The sequence below is a fragment of the Pseudophryne corroboree genome, chromosome 6, assembly GCF_028390025.1.
Source record: "Pseudophryne corroboree isolate aPseCor3 chromosome 6, aPseCor3.hap2, whole genome shotgun sequence".
Taxonomy (NCBI): Eukaryota; Metazoa; Chordata; class Amphibia; order Anura; family Myobatrachidae; genus Pseudophryne; species Pseudophryne corroboree.
In genome coordinates, this window is record NC_086449.1 from 93,821,941 (window position 1) to 93,838,283 (window position 16,343).

Below are 16,343 nucleotides of genomic sequence, written 5' to 3' on the forward strand. Positions count from 1 at the left end.
CACACTCCGGTCACTGAGGGTGCAGGGCGCTGGGGGGGCAGCGCCCTGAGACGCAATAAATCGCTAGAAAACCTTTTATGGCTAAAATAAATGCATCACATATAACTCCTGGGCTATATGGATGCATTTAACCCCTGCCAAAACATACAAGAAAACGGATGATAAGGACGCAGAGAAAGGGGCGGAGCCTATCTCAGCACACTGGTGCCATTTTCCCTCACAGCTCAGTTGGAGGGAAGCTCCCTGGCTCTCCCCTGCAGTCACTACACTACAGAAAGGGGTTAAAAAAGAGAGGGGGGCACAAATTAGGCGCAGTATAAACAATACAGCAGCTATAAAGGGAAAAACACTTATATAAGGTTATCCCTGTATATATATAGCGCTCTGGTGTGTGCTGGCAAACTCTCCCTCTGTCTCCCCAAAGGGCTAGTGGGGTCCTGTCCTCTATCAGAGCATTCCCTGTGTGTGTGATGTGTGTCGGTACGTTTGTGTCCACATGTATGAGGAGAAAAATGATGAGGAGACGGAGTAGAGTGTCTGTAATAGTGTTATCACCCCCTGGGGGGTCGACACCTGAATGGATGTACTGTGGAAATTGCGTGACAGTGTCAGCTTTGTATAAAAGACAGTGGTTGACATGAGACAGCCGGCTACTCAGCTTGTGCATGTCCAGACGTCTCATATAGGGGCTCTAAAGCGCCCGTTACCTCAGATACAGACGCCGACACGGATACTGACTCCTGTGTCGACGGTGAAGAGACAACCGTGATTTCCAAATAGGGCCACACATTGCATGATTGAGGCAATGAAAAAAGTTTACACTTTTCTGATAATATGAATACCACCAAAAAAAAAAAAAAAAAGGGGTATTATGTTGGTGAGGAAAAACTTCCTGTAGTTTTCCTGAATCTGAGAAATAAAATGCGTGGGTTTCCCCCCGATAACCATTGATAATTTCTAAAAAGTTATTGGCAGTATACCTTTTCCCGCCAGAGGTTAGGGTGCGTTGGGAAACACCCCCTAGGGGGATAAGGCGCTCACACGCTTGTAAGAACATGGGCTCTACCCTCTCTTGAGATGGCCGCCCTTAAGGATCCTGCTGATAGAAAGCAGGAGGGTATCCTAAAATGTATTTACACACATACTGGTGTTATACTGCGACCAGCAATCGCCTCAGCCTGGATGTGCAGTGCTGGGTTGGCGTGGTCGGATTCCCTGACTGGAAATATGATATCCTAGATAAGGACAGTATATTATTGCCTATAGAGCAATTAAAAGATGCATTTCTATATATGCATGATGCACAGCTGAATATTTGCCGACTGGCATCAAGTATAAGTGCGTTGTCCAATTATACCAGTAAAGTGGTCAGGTGATGCGGATTCCAAACGGCATTTGGAAGTATTGCCTTAAAAGAGGGGATGTACCCCAGGTCGCCTCTCAAAATAAGACGCCGTATTATCAGGCGCAGGCCTGGTTGGCAAGCGGACAAAAGGGTTCCTCTTTTCTGCTCGTGACAGAGGGAGAGGAAAATGGCTGCAGAGATCAGCCAGTTCCAAGGAACAGAAACTCTTTTCCGCCTCTGCCAAGCCCTCAGTATGACGCTAGGGCTTTACAAGTTCATGCACGGTGGGGTCCCGTTCTCAATGAATTTCAGTGCGCAGTGGGCTCACTCGCAAGTAGACCCCTGGATCCTTCAGGTAATATTTCAGGGGTACAAATTGGAATTCGAGACGTATCCCCCTCGCCGTTTCCAAAGGTCTGTTTTACCGACGTCTCCCGCTGACAGGGAGGCAGTTTTGGAAACCATTCACAAGCTGTATTCCCAGCAGGTGATAATCAAGGTACCCCTCCTGCAACAGGGAACGGGGTATTATTCCACACTATTGTGGTACCGAAGCCAGACGGCTCGGTGAGACCGATTTTAAAATCTAAAATCTTTGAACACTTGCATACAGAGGTTCAAATTCAAAATTGAGTCACTCAGAGCAGTGATTGCAAACCCGGAAGAAGGGGACTACATGATGTCTCGGGACATCAAGGATGCTTACCTTCATGTCAAAATTTACCCTTCTCACCAAGGGTATTTCAGGTTATGGTACAGAACTGTCACTATCAGTTCGGACGCTGCCGTAGGGATGGTCCACGGCACCCCGGGTCTTTACTGAAGTAATGACCGTAATGATGATATTCCTTCGAAGGAAGGGAATTTTAGTTATCCGTTACTTGGACGATTCCCTGATAAGGGTAAGATCCAGGGAACAGTTGGAGATCGGTGTAGCACTATATCAGGTAGTGTTGCGGCAGCACGATTGGATTCTCAATATTCCAAAATCGCAGCTGGTTCCGACGACTTGTCTTCTGTTCCTAGGGATGATCCTGGTCACAGTCCAGAAAGAAGGTGTTTCTCCCGGAGGAGAAAGCCAGGGAGTTATCCGACAGGAACCTCCTAAAACCGAACCAAGTCTCAGTGCATCAATGCACAAGGGTTCTGGGTAAAAATGGTGGCTTCCTACGAAGCAATCCCATTCGGCAGATTCCACGCAAGACTTTCCAGTGGAACCTACTGGACAAATGGTCCGGGTCGCATCTTCAGATGCTTCAGCGGATAACCCTGTCACCGGGGACAAGGGTATCCCTCCTGTGGTGGTTGCAGAGTGCTCATCTTCTAGAGGGCCGCAGATTCGGCATTCGGGACTGGGTCCTGGTGGCCAGGGATGCCAGCCTGCGAGGCTGGGGAGCAGTCACACAGGGAAGGAATTTCCAGGGCTTATGGTCAAGCCTGGAGACATCTCTTCATATAAACATTCTGGAACTAAGGGCCATTTACAATGCCCTAAGTCAAGCGAAACCCCTGCTTCAGGGTCAGGCGGTATTGATCCAATCGGACAACATCGCGTCAGTCGCCCACGTAAATAGACAGGGCGGCACGGGAAGCAGGGGGGCAATGGCAGAAGCTGCAAGGATTCTTCGCTGGGCGGAAAATCATGTGATAGCACTGTCAGCAGTGTTCATTCCGGGAGTGGACAACTGGGAAGCAGACTTCCTCAGCAGACACGACCTTCACCCGGGAGAGTGGGGACTTCACCCAGAAGTCTTCCACCTGATTGTAAACCGTTGGGAAAAACCAAAGGTGGACATAATGGCGTCCCGTCTAAACAAAAAACTAGACAGATATTGCGCCAGGTCAGGGGACCCTCAGGCAATAGCGGTGGACGCTCTGGTAACACCGTGGGTGTACCAGTCAGTGTATGTGTTCCCTCCTCTGCCTCTCATACCAAAAGTACTGAGAATCATAAGAAGGAGAGGAGTAAGAACTATACTCGTGGTTCCGGATTGGCCAAGAAGGACTTGGTATCCGGAACTTCAAGAGATGCTCACGGACGAACCGTGGCCTCTACCTCTAAGAAAGGACCTGCTCCAGCAGGGGCCTTGTCTGTTCCAAGACTTACCGCGGCTGCGTTTGACGGCTTGGCGGTTGAACGCCGGATCCTGAAGGAAAAAGGCATTCCAGATGAAGTCATCCCTACCCTGGTCAAGGCCAGGAAGGACGTAACCGCAAAACATTATCACCGCATTTGGCGAAAATATGTTGCGTGGTGGGAGGCCAAGAAGGCCCCTACAGAGGAATTTCAACTGGGTCGTTTCCTCCATTTCCTGCAAACAGGACTGTCTATGGGCCTAAAATTAGGGTCCATTAAGGTTCAAATTTCGGCCCTGTCGATTTTCTTCCAAAAGGAACTGGCTTCAGTGCCTGAAGTTCAGACATTTGTAAAAGGGGTACTGCATATACAGCCTCCTTTTGTGCCTCCAGTGGCACCTTGGGATCTCAATGTTGTGTTGAGTTTCCTAAAGTCACATTGGTTTGAACCACTCACCACTGTGGACTTAAAATATCTCACATGGAAGGTGACGATGCTGTTACCCCTGGCTTCAGCCAGGCGTGTGTCAGAATTGGCGGCTTTATCATATAAAAGCCCTTATTTAATATTTCATTCTGACAGGGCAGAATTGAGGACTTGTCCTCAATTTCTACCTAAGGTGGTTTCTGCATTTCACATGAAGCAACCTATTGTGGTACCTGCGGCTACTAAGGACTTGGAGGATTCCAAGTTGCTTGACGTGGTCAGGGCCCTGAAAATATATGTTTCCAGGACGGCTGGAGTCAGAAAATCTGACTCGCTGTTTATCCTGTATGCACCCAACAAACTGGGTGCTCCTGCTTCTAAGCAGACGATTGCTCGTTGGATTTGTAGTACAATTCAGCTTGCACATTCTGTGGCAGGCCTGCCACAGCCAAAAATCTTAAAATGCCCACTCCACAAGGAAGGTGGGCTCATCTTGGGCAGCTGCCCGAGGGGTCTCGGCTTTACAACTTTGCCGAGCAGTTACTTGGTCAGGAGCAGATACGTTTGTAAAATTCTACAAATTTGATACCCTGGCTGAGGAGGACCTGGAGTTCTCTCATTCGGTGCTGCAGAGTCATCCGCACTCTCCCGCCCGTTTGGGAGCTTTGGTATAATCCCCATGGTCCTTACGGAGTTCCCAGCATCCACTAGGACGTCAGAGAAAATAAGAATTTACTTACCGATAATTCTATTTCTCGTAGTCCGTAGTGGATGCTGGGCGCCCATCCCAAGTGCGGATTGTCTGCAATACTGGTACATAATTATTGTTACCAAAAAATTCGGGTTATTGTTGTAGTGAGCCATCTTTTATAGAGGCTTCTCTATTATCATGCTGTTAACTGGGTTCAGATCACAAGTTGTACAGTGTGATTGGTGTGGCTGGTATGAGTCTTACCCGGGATTCAAAATCCTTCCTTATTGTGTACGCTCGTCCGGGCACAGTATCCTAACTGAGGCTTGGAGGGGGGTCATAGGGGGAGGAGCCAGTGCACACCAGGTGATCCTAAAGCTTTCTTTAGATGTGCCCTGTCTCCTGCGGAGCCGCTATTCCCCATGGTCCTTACGGAGTTCCCAGCATCCACTACGGACTACGAGAAATAGAATTATCGGTAAGTAAATTCTTATTATATGCAGGATGCACAGCGGAATATTTGCCGACTGGCATCAAGTATAAGTGCGTTGTCCAATTATTCCAGTAAAGTGGTCAGGTGATGCGGATTCCAAACGGCATTTGGAAGTATTGCCTTAAAAGAGGGGATGTGCCCCAGGTCGCCTCTCAAAAGAAGACGCCGTATTATCAGGCGCAGTCCTGGTTGGCAAGCGGACAAAAGGGTTCCTCTTTTCTGCTCGTGACAGAGGGAGAGGAAAATGGCTGCAGAGATCAGCCAGTTCCAAGGAACAGAAACCCTTTTCCGCCGCTGCCAAGCCCTCAGTATGACGCTAGGGCTTTACAAATTCAGGCACGGTGGGGTCCCGTTCTCAATGAATTTCAGTGCGCAGTGGGCTCACTCGCAAGTAGACCCCTGGATCCTTCAGATAATATTTCAGGGGTACAAATTGGAATTCGAGACGTATTCCCCTCGCCGTTTCCAAAAGTCTGTTTTACCGACATCTCCCGCTGACAGGGAGGCAGTTTTGGAAGCCATTCACAAGCTGTATTCCCAGCAGGTGATAATCAAGGTACCCCTCCTGCAACAGGGAACGGGGTATTATTCCACACTATTGTGGTACCGAAGCCAGACGGCTCGGTGAGACCGATTTTTAAAATCTAAAATCTTTGAACACTTGCATACAGAGGTTCAAATTCAAAATTGAGTCACTCAGAGCAGTGATTGCAAACCTGGAAGAAGGGGACTACATGATGTCTCGGGACATCAAGGAGGCTTACCTTCATGTCAAAATTTACCCTTCTCACCAAGGGTATTTCAGGTTATGGTACAGAACTGTATCAGTTCGGACGCTGCCGTAGGGATGGTCCACGGCACCCCGGGTCTTTACTGAAGTAATGACCGAAATGATGATATTCCTTCGAAGGAAGGGAATTTTAGTTATCCTTTACTTGGACGATTCCCTGATAAGGGTAAGATCCAGGGAACAGTTGGAGATCGGTGTAGCACTATATCAGGTAGTGTTGCGGCAGCACGATTGGAATTTCAATATTCCAAAAATCGCAGCTGGTTCCGACGACTTGTCTTCTGTTCCTAGGGATGATTCTGGACATAGTGCAGAAAGAAGGTGCTTCTCCCGGAGGAGAAAGCCAGGGAGTTATCCGAGCTAGTCAGGAACCTCCTAAAACCGAACCAAGTCTCAGTGCATCAATGCACAAGGGTTCTGGGTAAAAATGGTAGCTTCCTACGAAGCAATCCCATTCGGCAGATTCCACGCACAGTGGAACCTTCTGGACAAATGGTCCGGGTCGCATCTTCAGATGCTTCAGCGGATAACCCTGTCACCAGGGACAAGGGTATCCCTCCTGTGGTGGTTGCAGAGTGCTCATCTTCTAGAGGGCCGCAGATTCGGCATTCGGGACTGGGTCCTGGTGGCCACGGATGCCAGCCTGCGAGGCTGGAGAGCAGTCACACAGGGAAGGAATTTCCAGGGCTTATGGTCAAGCCTGGAGACATCTCTTCATATAAACATTCTGGAACTAAGGGCCATTTACAATGCCCTAAGTCAAGCGAAACCCCTGCTTCAGGGTCAGGCGGTATTGATCCAATCGGACAACTTCACGTCAGTCGCCCACGTAAACAGACAGGGCGGCACGAGAAGCAGGAGGGCAATGGCAGAAGCTGCAAGGATTTTCGCTGGGCGGAAAATCATGTGATAGCACTGTCAGCAGTGTTCATTCCGGGAGTGGACAACTGGGAAGCAGACTTCCTCAGCAGACACGACCTTCACCCGGGAGAGTGGGGACTTCACCCAGAAGTCTTCCACCTGATTGTAAACCGTTGGGAAAAACAAAAGGTGGACATAATGGCGTCCCGTCTAAACAAAAAACTAGACAGATATTGCGCCAGGTCAAGGGACCCTCAGGCAATAGCGGTGGACGCTCTGGTAACACCGTGGGTGTACCAGTCAGTGTATGTGTTCCCTCCTCTGCCCCTCATACCAAAAGTACTGAGAATCATAAGAAGGAGAGGAGTAAGAACTATACTCGTGGTTCCGGATTGGCCAAGAAGGACTTGGTATCCGGAACTTCAAGAGATGCTCACGGACGAACCGTGGCCTCTACCTCTAAGAAAGGACCTGCTCCAGCAAGGGCCTTGTCTGTTCCAAGACTTACCGCGGCTGCGTTTGACGGCATGGCGGTTGAACGCCGGATCCTGAAGATTCCTACCCTGGTCAAGGCCAGGAAAGACGTAACCGCAAAACATTATCACCGCATTTGGCGAAAATATGTTGCGTGGGGTGAGGCCAAGAAGGCCCCTACAGAGGAATTTCAACTGGGTCGTTTCCTCCATTTCCTGCAAACAGGACTGTCTATGGGCCTAAAATTAGGGTCCATTAAGGTTCAAATTTCGGCCCTGTCGATTTTCTTCCAAAAAGAACTGGCTTCAGTGCCTGAAGTTCAGACATTTGTAAAAGGGGTACTGCATATACAGTCTCCTTTTGTGCCTCCAGTGGCACCTTGGGGATCTCAATGTTGTGTTGAGTTTCCTAAAGTCACATTGGTTTGAACCACTCACCACTGTGGACTTAAAATATCTCACATGGAAGTGACGAGTTAGCCCTGGTTTCAGCCAGGCGGGTGTCAGAATTGGCGGCTTTATCATATAAAAGCCCTTACTTAATATTTAATTCTGAAAGGGCAGAATTGAGGACTCGTCCTCAAATTTTCTACCTAAGGTGGTTTCTGCATCTCACATGAACCAACCTATTGTGGTACCTGCGGCTACTAAGGACTTGGAGGATTCCAAGTTGCTTGACGTGGTCAGGACCCTGAAAATACATGTTTCCAGGACGGCTGGAGTCAGAAAATCTGACTCGCTGTTTATCCTGTATGCACCCAACAAATTGGGTGCTTCTGCTTCTACGCAGACGATTGCTCGTTGGATTTGTAGTACAATTCAGCTTGCACATTCTGTGGCAGGCCTGCCACAGCCAAAAATCTTAAAATGCCCACTCCACAAGGAAGGTGGGCTCATCTTGGGCAGCTGCCCGAGGGGTCTCGGCTTTACAACTTTGCCGAGCAGTTACTTGGTCAGGAGCAAATACGTTTGTAAAATTCTACAAATTTGATATCTTGGCTGAGGAGGACCTGGAGTTCTCTCATTCGGTGCTGCAGAGTCATCCGCACTCTCCCTCCCGTTTGGGAGCTTTGGTATAATCCCCATGGTCCTTACGGAGTTCCCAGCATCCACTAGGACGTCAGAGAAAATAAGAATTTACTTACCGATAATTCTATTTCTCGTAGTCCGTAGTGGATGCTGGGCGCCCATCCCAAGTGCGGATTGTCTGCAATACTGGTACATAATTATTGTTACCAAAAAATTCGGGTTATTGTTGTAGTGAGCCATCTTTTCTAGAGGCTCCTCTATTATCATGCTGTTAACTGGGTTCAGATCACAAGTTGTACAGTGTGATTGGTGTGGCTGGTATGAGTCTTACCCGGGATTCAAAATCCTTCCTTATTGTGTACGCTCGTCCGGGCACAGTATCCTAACTGAGGCTTGGAGGGGGGTCATAGGGGGAGGAGCCAGTGCACACCAGGTGATCCTAAAGCTTTCTTTAGATGTGCCCTGTCTCCTGCGGAGCCGCTATTCCCCATGGTCCTTACGGAGTTCCCAGCATCCACTACGGACTACGAGAAATAGAATTATCGGTAAGTAAATTCTTATTATATGCAGGATGCACAGCGGAATATTTGCCGACTGGCATCAAGTATAAGTGCGTTGTCCAATTATTCCAGTAAAGTGGTCAGGTGATGCGGATTCCAAACGGCATTTGGAAGTATTGCCTTAAAAGAGGGGATGTACCCCAGGTCGCCTCTCAAAAGAAGACGCCGTATTATCAGGCGCAGTCCTGGTTGGCAAGCGGACAAAAGGGTTCCTCTTTTCTGCTCGTGACAGAGGGAGAGGAAAATGGCTGCAGAGATCAGCCAGTTCCAAGGAACAGAAACCCTTTTCCGCCGCTGCCAAGCCCTCAGTATGACGCTAGGGCTTTACAAATTCAGGCACGGTGGGGTCCCGTTCTCAATGAATTTCAGTGCGCAGTGGGCTGCGCACTGAAATAGAAATAGAATTATAGAATTATCGGTAAGTAAATTCTTATTTTCTCGTAGTCCGTAGTGGATGCTGGGCGCCCGTCCCAAGTGCGGACTTCTGCAATGCTTGTATATAGTTATTGCTTTAAATAAGGGTAATGTTATGGTTGCATCAGGGTTGACCTGTTGCTCTGTTGTTCATACTGTTGACTGGGTATGTTTATCTCAAGTTATACGGTGTGATTGGTGTGGCTGGTATGAATCTTGCCCTGGATTACCAAAATCCTTTCCTTGTACGGTCAGCTCTTCCGGGCACAGTTTCTCTAACTGAGGTCTGGAGGAGGGACATAGAGGGAGGAGCCAGAGCACACCAGAGTCTAAATTCTTTCTTAAAGTGCCCATGTCTCCTGCGGAGCCCATATATTCCCATGGTCCTTATGGAGTCCCCAGCATCCACTACGGACTACGAAAAATAGATTTACCGGTAAGTAAAATCTTATTTTCTCTTACGTCCTAGAGGATGCTGGGGACTCCGTAAGGACCATGGGGTATAGACGGGCTCCGCAGGAGATAGAGCACCTAAAAAAAACTTTTACTATTGGTGTGCACTGGCTCCTCCCTCTATGCCCCTCCTCTAGACCTCAGTTAGATCTTGTGCCCAGAGGAGAATGGGTGCACTGCAGAGAGCTCTCCAGAGTTTTCTGTTGAAAAATAATTTTGTTAGGTTTTTTATTTTTAGGGAGTCCTGTTGGCAACAGGCTCCCTGCATCGTGGGACTGAGGGGAGAGAAGCAGGGCTGGCTTAACGGTTGGGCTCTGTTTCTAAGGCTACTGGACACCATTAGCTCCAGAGGGAGTCAGAACACAGGTCTCACCTGGGGTTCGACCCGGAGCCACGCCGCCGTCCTCACAGATGCCGAAGATAGAAGCCGGGTGAGTATGAGAAGGAAGAAGACATCAGATCTTCATGAGGTAAGGCGCGCAGCCCATTCACACAGAGCAGCACTGAAGGGCGCAGGGGGGGGGGCGCCCTGGGCAGCAATAAACCTCACATTTGGGCACTGACCAGGTAGATTAGGCTGCTGGGCAGTAATTCTACGATCCCCCGCCATTTTCTATAAAATAAATCACCGGGACCGAAGCCTGCCGTCGGGTGGGCGGAGCTTGATCCCCAGCACTAACCAGCGCCATTTTCTCCACAGAAGCTGCATGAGGAAAACGCTGGCTCCCTGGTCTCTCCCCTGCTGAACATTCAGGCTGGAAAAAAGAGGAGGGGGGCATTTTGAGCGCAGTGAGTGGGAATCTGGTCATTTTATATATAAAAGCGCTATCTGGTCATATTTTTCCAGTGTTATTAAGCGCTGGGTGTGTGCTGGCATACTCTCTCTCTGTCTCTCCTAAGGGCCGGGTTGGGGTTTTGTCCCCTTATAGGTTAATCCCTGTGTGTTGGGGGTGTCGGTACGTGGTGTCGACATGTCTGAAGCGGAAGGCTTTTCCAAGGAGGAGGTGGAGCAAATGAGTGGTGTGTCCTCGTCGGTTGTGCCGACTCGGGAATGGATGGACATGTGGCATATGTTGAATGCAAGTGTGGCATCCTTACATAAGAGGCTTGATAAGGCTGAATTAGGGGGGACATCAGGGGGTCAATCCTCGGATTGGACCGACTCACAGGGCCCGTCGGGGTCTCAAAAGATCAGATGCAGTCCTTTCGGTCGCACAAGCCCAGAAGAGGTCGGGGATCCTCCTTCCTCGCCAGAGGTAAGGGCAGAGGCAAAAGAGCACCTGCTTCGGCAGGTGCCCAGGAACAAGAGTCCTCCCCGGCTACTCCAAAGCCCACAGCATGACGCTGGGGCTCCCCTGAGGGAGTCTGCACCGGTGGGGGCACGTCTTCGACTTTTCAGCCGGGCCTGGTTCAGCTCAGGCCTGAATCCTTGGGTGTTGGAAATAGTTTCCCAGGGTTACCAACTGGTATCCGAGGAGGTGCCCCCGCGCCGATTTTTCAAATCGGCCCTACCAGCTTCCACATCGGAACGGGATGTAGTCTTAGCTGCAATTCAAACGCTGTGTCTACAGCAAGTAATAATCAGGGTTCCCCTGAACCAGCAGGGAAGAGGTTACTACTCAACCCTATTTGTGGTCCCGAAACCGGACGGTTCGGTCAGACCTATTTTGAATCTGAAATCTCTTAACCTGTACATAAAAAGATTCAAATTCAAAATGGAATCACTCAGAGCGATAATAGCCAGCCAATATGGAGGAGAGGGAGTTTATGGTGTATCTGGACATAAAGGATGCGTACCTTCATGTCCCCATATATTCCCCCCATCAGGAATACCTGAGATTCGCTGTACAGGATTGTCATTACCAATTTCAGACGTTGCCATTTGGGCTTTCCACGGCCCCGAGGATTTTCACCAAGATAATGGCGGAAATGATGGTGGTCCTGCGCAAGCATGGAGTCACAATTATCCCATACTTGGACGATCTCCTAATAAAAGCGAGATCCAGAGAGAAATTGCTGAGCAGTGTGGCGATCTGAGAGTGCTCCAGCAACACGGTTGGATTCTAAATCTACCGAAGTCACAGTTGATTCCGACAACTCGACTAACGTTCCTAGGTATGATACTGGATACGGAACAAATGAAGGTCTTTCTCCCACTGGAGAAAGCCCAGGACATCCAGAACATGGTCAGAGACCTGCTAAAAACGAAAAGGGTGTCAGTTCACCAATGCACTCGAGTTCTGGGAAAAATGGTGGCGGCCTACGAGGCCATTCCCTTCGGAAGGTTCCATGCAAGGACTTTTCAATGGGACCTTCTGGACAAGTGGTCCAGGTCCCATCTGTACTTACATCGGAATATAACTGTCCCCAGGGGCCAGGGTGTCTCTCCTGTGGTGGTTGCAAAGTACTCACCTGCTGTAGGGTCGCAGGTTTGGAATTCAGGATTGGATCCTGGTTACCACGGACGCGAGCCTCCGAGGATGGGGAGCAGTCACACAAGGAAGAAGTTTTCAGGGACTGTGGTCAGACCAGGAGTCCTGTCTACACATCAATGTGTTGGAACTCTGGGCCATTTACAACGGCCTTCGACAAGCGGAGAGTCTTCTTTGAAACCTACCGGTTCTGATTCAATCAGACAATGTCACAGCAGTGGCTCATGTGAACCGCCAAGGCGGGACAAGAAGCAGAGTCGCGATGGCGGAAGCCACCAGGATTCTTCGCTGGGCGGAAAATCACGTAAGCGCTCTGTCGGCTGTCTTCATTCCGGGAGTGGACAACTGGGAAGCAGACTTCCTCAGCAGACACGATCTCCATCCAGGAGAGTGGGGACTTCATCAAGAGGTCTTTGCAGACGTAACGCGTCTTTGGGGAACTCCTCAAATAGACATGAATGGCGTCAGGCCTCAACAAGAAGCTTCGGAGGTATTGTGCCAGGTCTCGGGACCCTCAGGCAGTAGCAGTAGACGCTCTGGTAACACCGTGGGTGTTCAAATCGGTCTACGTGTTTCCTCCTCTTCCTCTCAGCACAAAAGTGTTGAGGATCATAAGACGAAGAAGAGTACAGACGATACTCGTCCCAGATTGGCCTCGAAGGGCCTGGTACTCGGATCTACAAGAGATGCTCACAGGAGATCCCTGGCCTCTTCCTCTGAGGGAAAACCTGTTGCAAGACTTACCGCGGTTACGTTTGACGGCATGGCAGTTGAACGCCGAATCCTAGCGAAAAAGGGGATTCTGGAAGAGGTCATCCCTACTTTAATAAAGGCTAGGAAGGAGGTGACGGTAAAGCACTATCACCGTATCTGGCGAAAGTATGTGTCTTGGTGTGAGACCAAGAATGCACCTACGGAAGATTTTCATCTGGGTCGTTTTCTCCACTTCCTACAGACAGGAGTGGATATGGGCCTGAAATTAGGCTCTGTTAAAGTACAGATTTCGGCCCTCTCGATTTTTCTTTCAGAAGGAATTGGCTTCTCTTCCTGAAGTCCAGACATTTGTAAAGGGCGTGCTGCACATCAAGCCCCCTTTTGTGCCTCCAGTGGCACCATGGGACCTAAACGTGGTGTTGCAGTTTCTAAAATCACACCGGTTTGAACCGCTTAACATGGTTATGTTGAAATTTCTTACCTGGAAGGTGGTCATGTTGTTGGCCTTAGCATCAGCAAGGCGAGTGTCAGAATCGGCGGCTTTGTCACACAAGAGCCCCTACTTGATTTTTCATGTGGATCGAGCTGAATTGAGGACACGCAATTTTTGCCTAAAGTGGTTTCTTCATTCCATATTAATCAACCTATTGTGGTGCCTGTGGCTACAAGTGACCTGGAGGATTCCAGATCCCTGGACGTAGTCAGGGCCTTAAAGATTTATGTAGCCAGGACGGCTAGAATTAGGAAAACAGAGGCTCTGTTTGTCCTGTATGCTGCTAATAAGATTGGCGCACCTGCTTCGAAGCAGACTATTGCTCGCTGGATCTGTAATACGATTCAGCAGGCTCATTCTACGGCTGGATTGCCGATACCAAATTCAGTTAAGGCCCATTCCACTAGGAAGGTGGGTTCTTCCTGGCCGGCTGCCCGAGGCATCTCTGCATTACAGCTTTGCCGAGCGGCGACTTGGTCGGGGTCAAACACTTTTGCTAAATTCTACAAGTTTGATACTCTGGCTGATGAGGACTTAGCGTTTGCTCAGTCGGTGCTGCAGAGTCATCCGCACTCTCCCGCCCGATTGGATGCTTTGGTATAAACCCCATGGTCCTTACGGAAGTCCCCAGCATCCTCTAGGACGTAAGAGAAAATAAGATTTTAAACCTACCGGTAAATCTATTTCTCCTAGTCCGTAGATGATGCTGGGCGCCCCTCCCAGTGCGGAAACTCTGCAAGACTTGTATATAGTTGTTGCTTACATAAGGGTTCTGTTACAGTTGGAATCGGTCTTGGACCGTTACTGTTATTGTTCATACGGTTAACTGGTTATGTATGATCCAGGTTACATGGTATGATTGGTGTGGGCTGGTATGAATCTTGCCCTTGGATTTCTAAATCCTGCCTTGTATTGTCCATCTCCTCTGGGCACAGTTCTCTAACTGAGGTCTGGAGGAGAGGCATAGAGGGAGGAGCCAGTGCACACCCATAGTAAAAGTTCTTTTTAGGTGCCCTATCTCCTGCGGAGCCCGTCTATACCCCATGGTCCTTACGGAATCCCCAGCATCCTCTACGGACTAGGAGAAAATAAGATTTTACTTACCGGTAAATCTATTTCTCGTAGTCCGTAGTGGATGCTGGGGACTCCGTAAGGACCATGGGGGATAGCGGGCTCCGCAGGAGACTGGGCACTCTAAAGAAAGATTTAGTACTATCTGGTGTGCACTGGCTCCTCCCTCTATGCCCCTCCTCCAGACCTCAGTTAAGGAAACTGTGCCCGGAAGAGCAGACATTATAAGGAAAGGATTTTGGAATCTCGGGTAAGACTCCTACCAGCCACACCAATCACACCGTATAACTTGTGATACACTTATCCAGTCAACAGTATGAACAACAACAGGGCATCAACAATGGATGCCAACATAACATAACCCATTATTAAGCAATAACTATGTACACGCATTGCAGAAAGTCCGCACTTGGGACGGGCGCCCAGCATCCACTACGGACTACGAGAAATAGATTTACCGGTAAGTAAAATCTTATTTTCTCTGAAGTCCTAGTGGATGCTGGGGACTCCGTAAGGACCATGGGGATTATACCAAAGCTCCCAAACGGGCGGGAGAGTGCGGATGACTCTGCAGCACCGAATAGGCAAACTCAAGGTCCTCCTCAGCCAGGGTGTCAAACTTGTAGAATTTTGCAAATTTGTTTGAACCCGACCAAGTAGTAGCTCGGCAAAGCTGTAAAGCAGAGACCCCTCGGGCAGCCGCCCAAGAAGAGCCCACTTTCCTAGTGGAATGGGCTTTCACAGATTTTGGATGTGGCAATCCAGCCGCAGAATGAGCCTGCTGAATCGTGTTACAGATCCAGCGGGCAACGGTTTGCTTTGAAGCAGGAGCACCCAACTTGTTGGGGGCATATAGGATAAACAGCGAGTCAGTTTTCCGGATTCCAGCCGTTCGGGCTACATAAATCTTCAAAGCCCTGACTACATCTAGGAACCTGGAATCCAAGTCACGAGTAGCCGCAGGCACTACAATAGGTTGGTTCAAATGAAAAGATGACACCACCTTTGGCAGAAATTGGGGACGAGTCCGCAATTCTGCCCTGTCCATATGAAAAACCAGATAGGGGCTTTTACATGACAAAGCCGCCAATTCTGACACACGCCTAGCCGAAGCTAATGCCAATAGCATGACCACCTTCCACGTGAGATACTTTAGCTCCACGGTCTTAAGTGGTTCAAACCAGTGGGATTTTAGGAAACCCAACACCACGTTGAGATCCCAAGGTGCCACTGGTGGCACAAAAGGGGGCTGAATATGCAGCACTCCCTTAACAAACGTCTGAACTTCAGGAAGAGACGCCAGTTCCTTTTGAAAGAAAATGGATAGGGCCGAAATCTGGACCTTTATGGATCCCAACTTCAAGCCCATAGTCACTCCAGACTGTAGAAAGTGCAGAAATCTGCCCAGTTGGAATTCCTCTGTAGGGGCCTTCCTGGCCTCACACCAAGCAACATATTTTCGCCATATGCGGTGATAATGCTTTGCTGTCACATCCTTCCTAGCCTTTATCAGCGTAGGAATAACTTCCTCCGGAATGCCTTTTTCCGCTAGGATCCGGCGTTCAACCGCCATGCCATCAAACGCAGCCGCGGTAAGTCTTGGAACAGGCAGGACCCCTGTTGCAACAGGTCCTGTCTGAGAGGCAGAGGCCATGGGTCCTCTGTGAGCATTTCTTGCAATTCCGGGTACCAAGGTCTTCTTGGCCAATCCGGAACAATGAGTATTGTTCTCACTCCTCTTCTTCTTACGATTCTCAGTACCTTGAGTATGAGAGGAAGAGGAGGGAACACATAGACCGACTGGAATACCCACTGTGTTACCAGGGCGTCCACAGGGTCTCTTGACCTAGCGCCATACCGTTGCAGCTTTTTGTTGAGACGGGACGCCATCATGTCTACCTGTGGCAGTTCCCATCGATTTGTAATCTGAATGAAGACTTCTTGATGAAGTCCCCACTTTCCTGGGTGGAGGTCGTGTCTGCTGAGGAAGTCTGCTTCCCAGTTGTCCACTCCCGGAATGA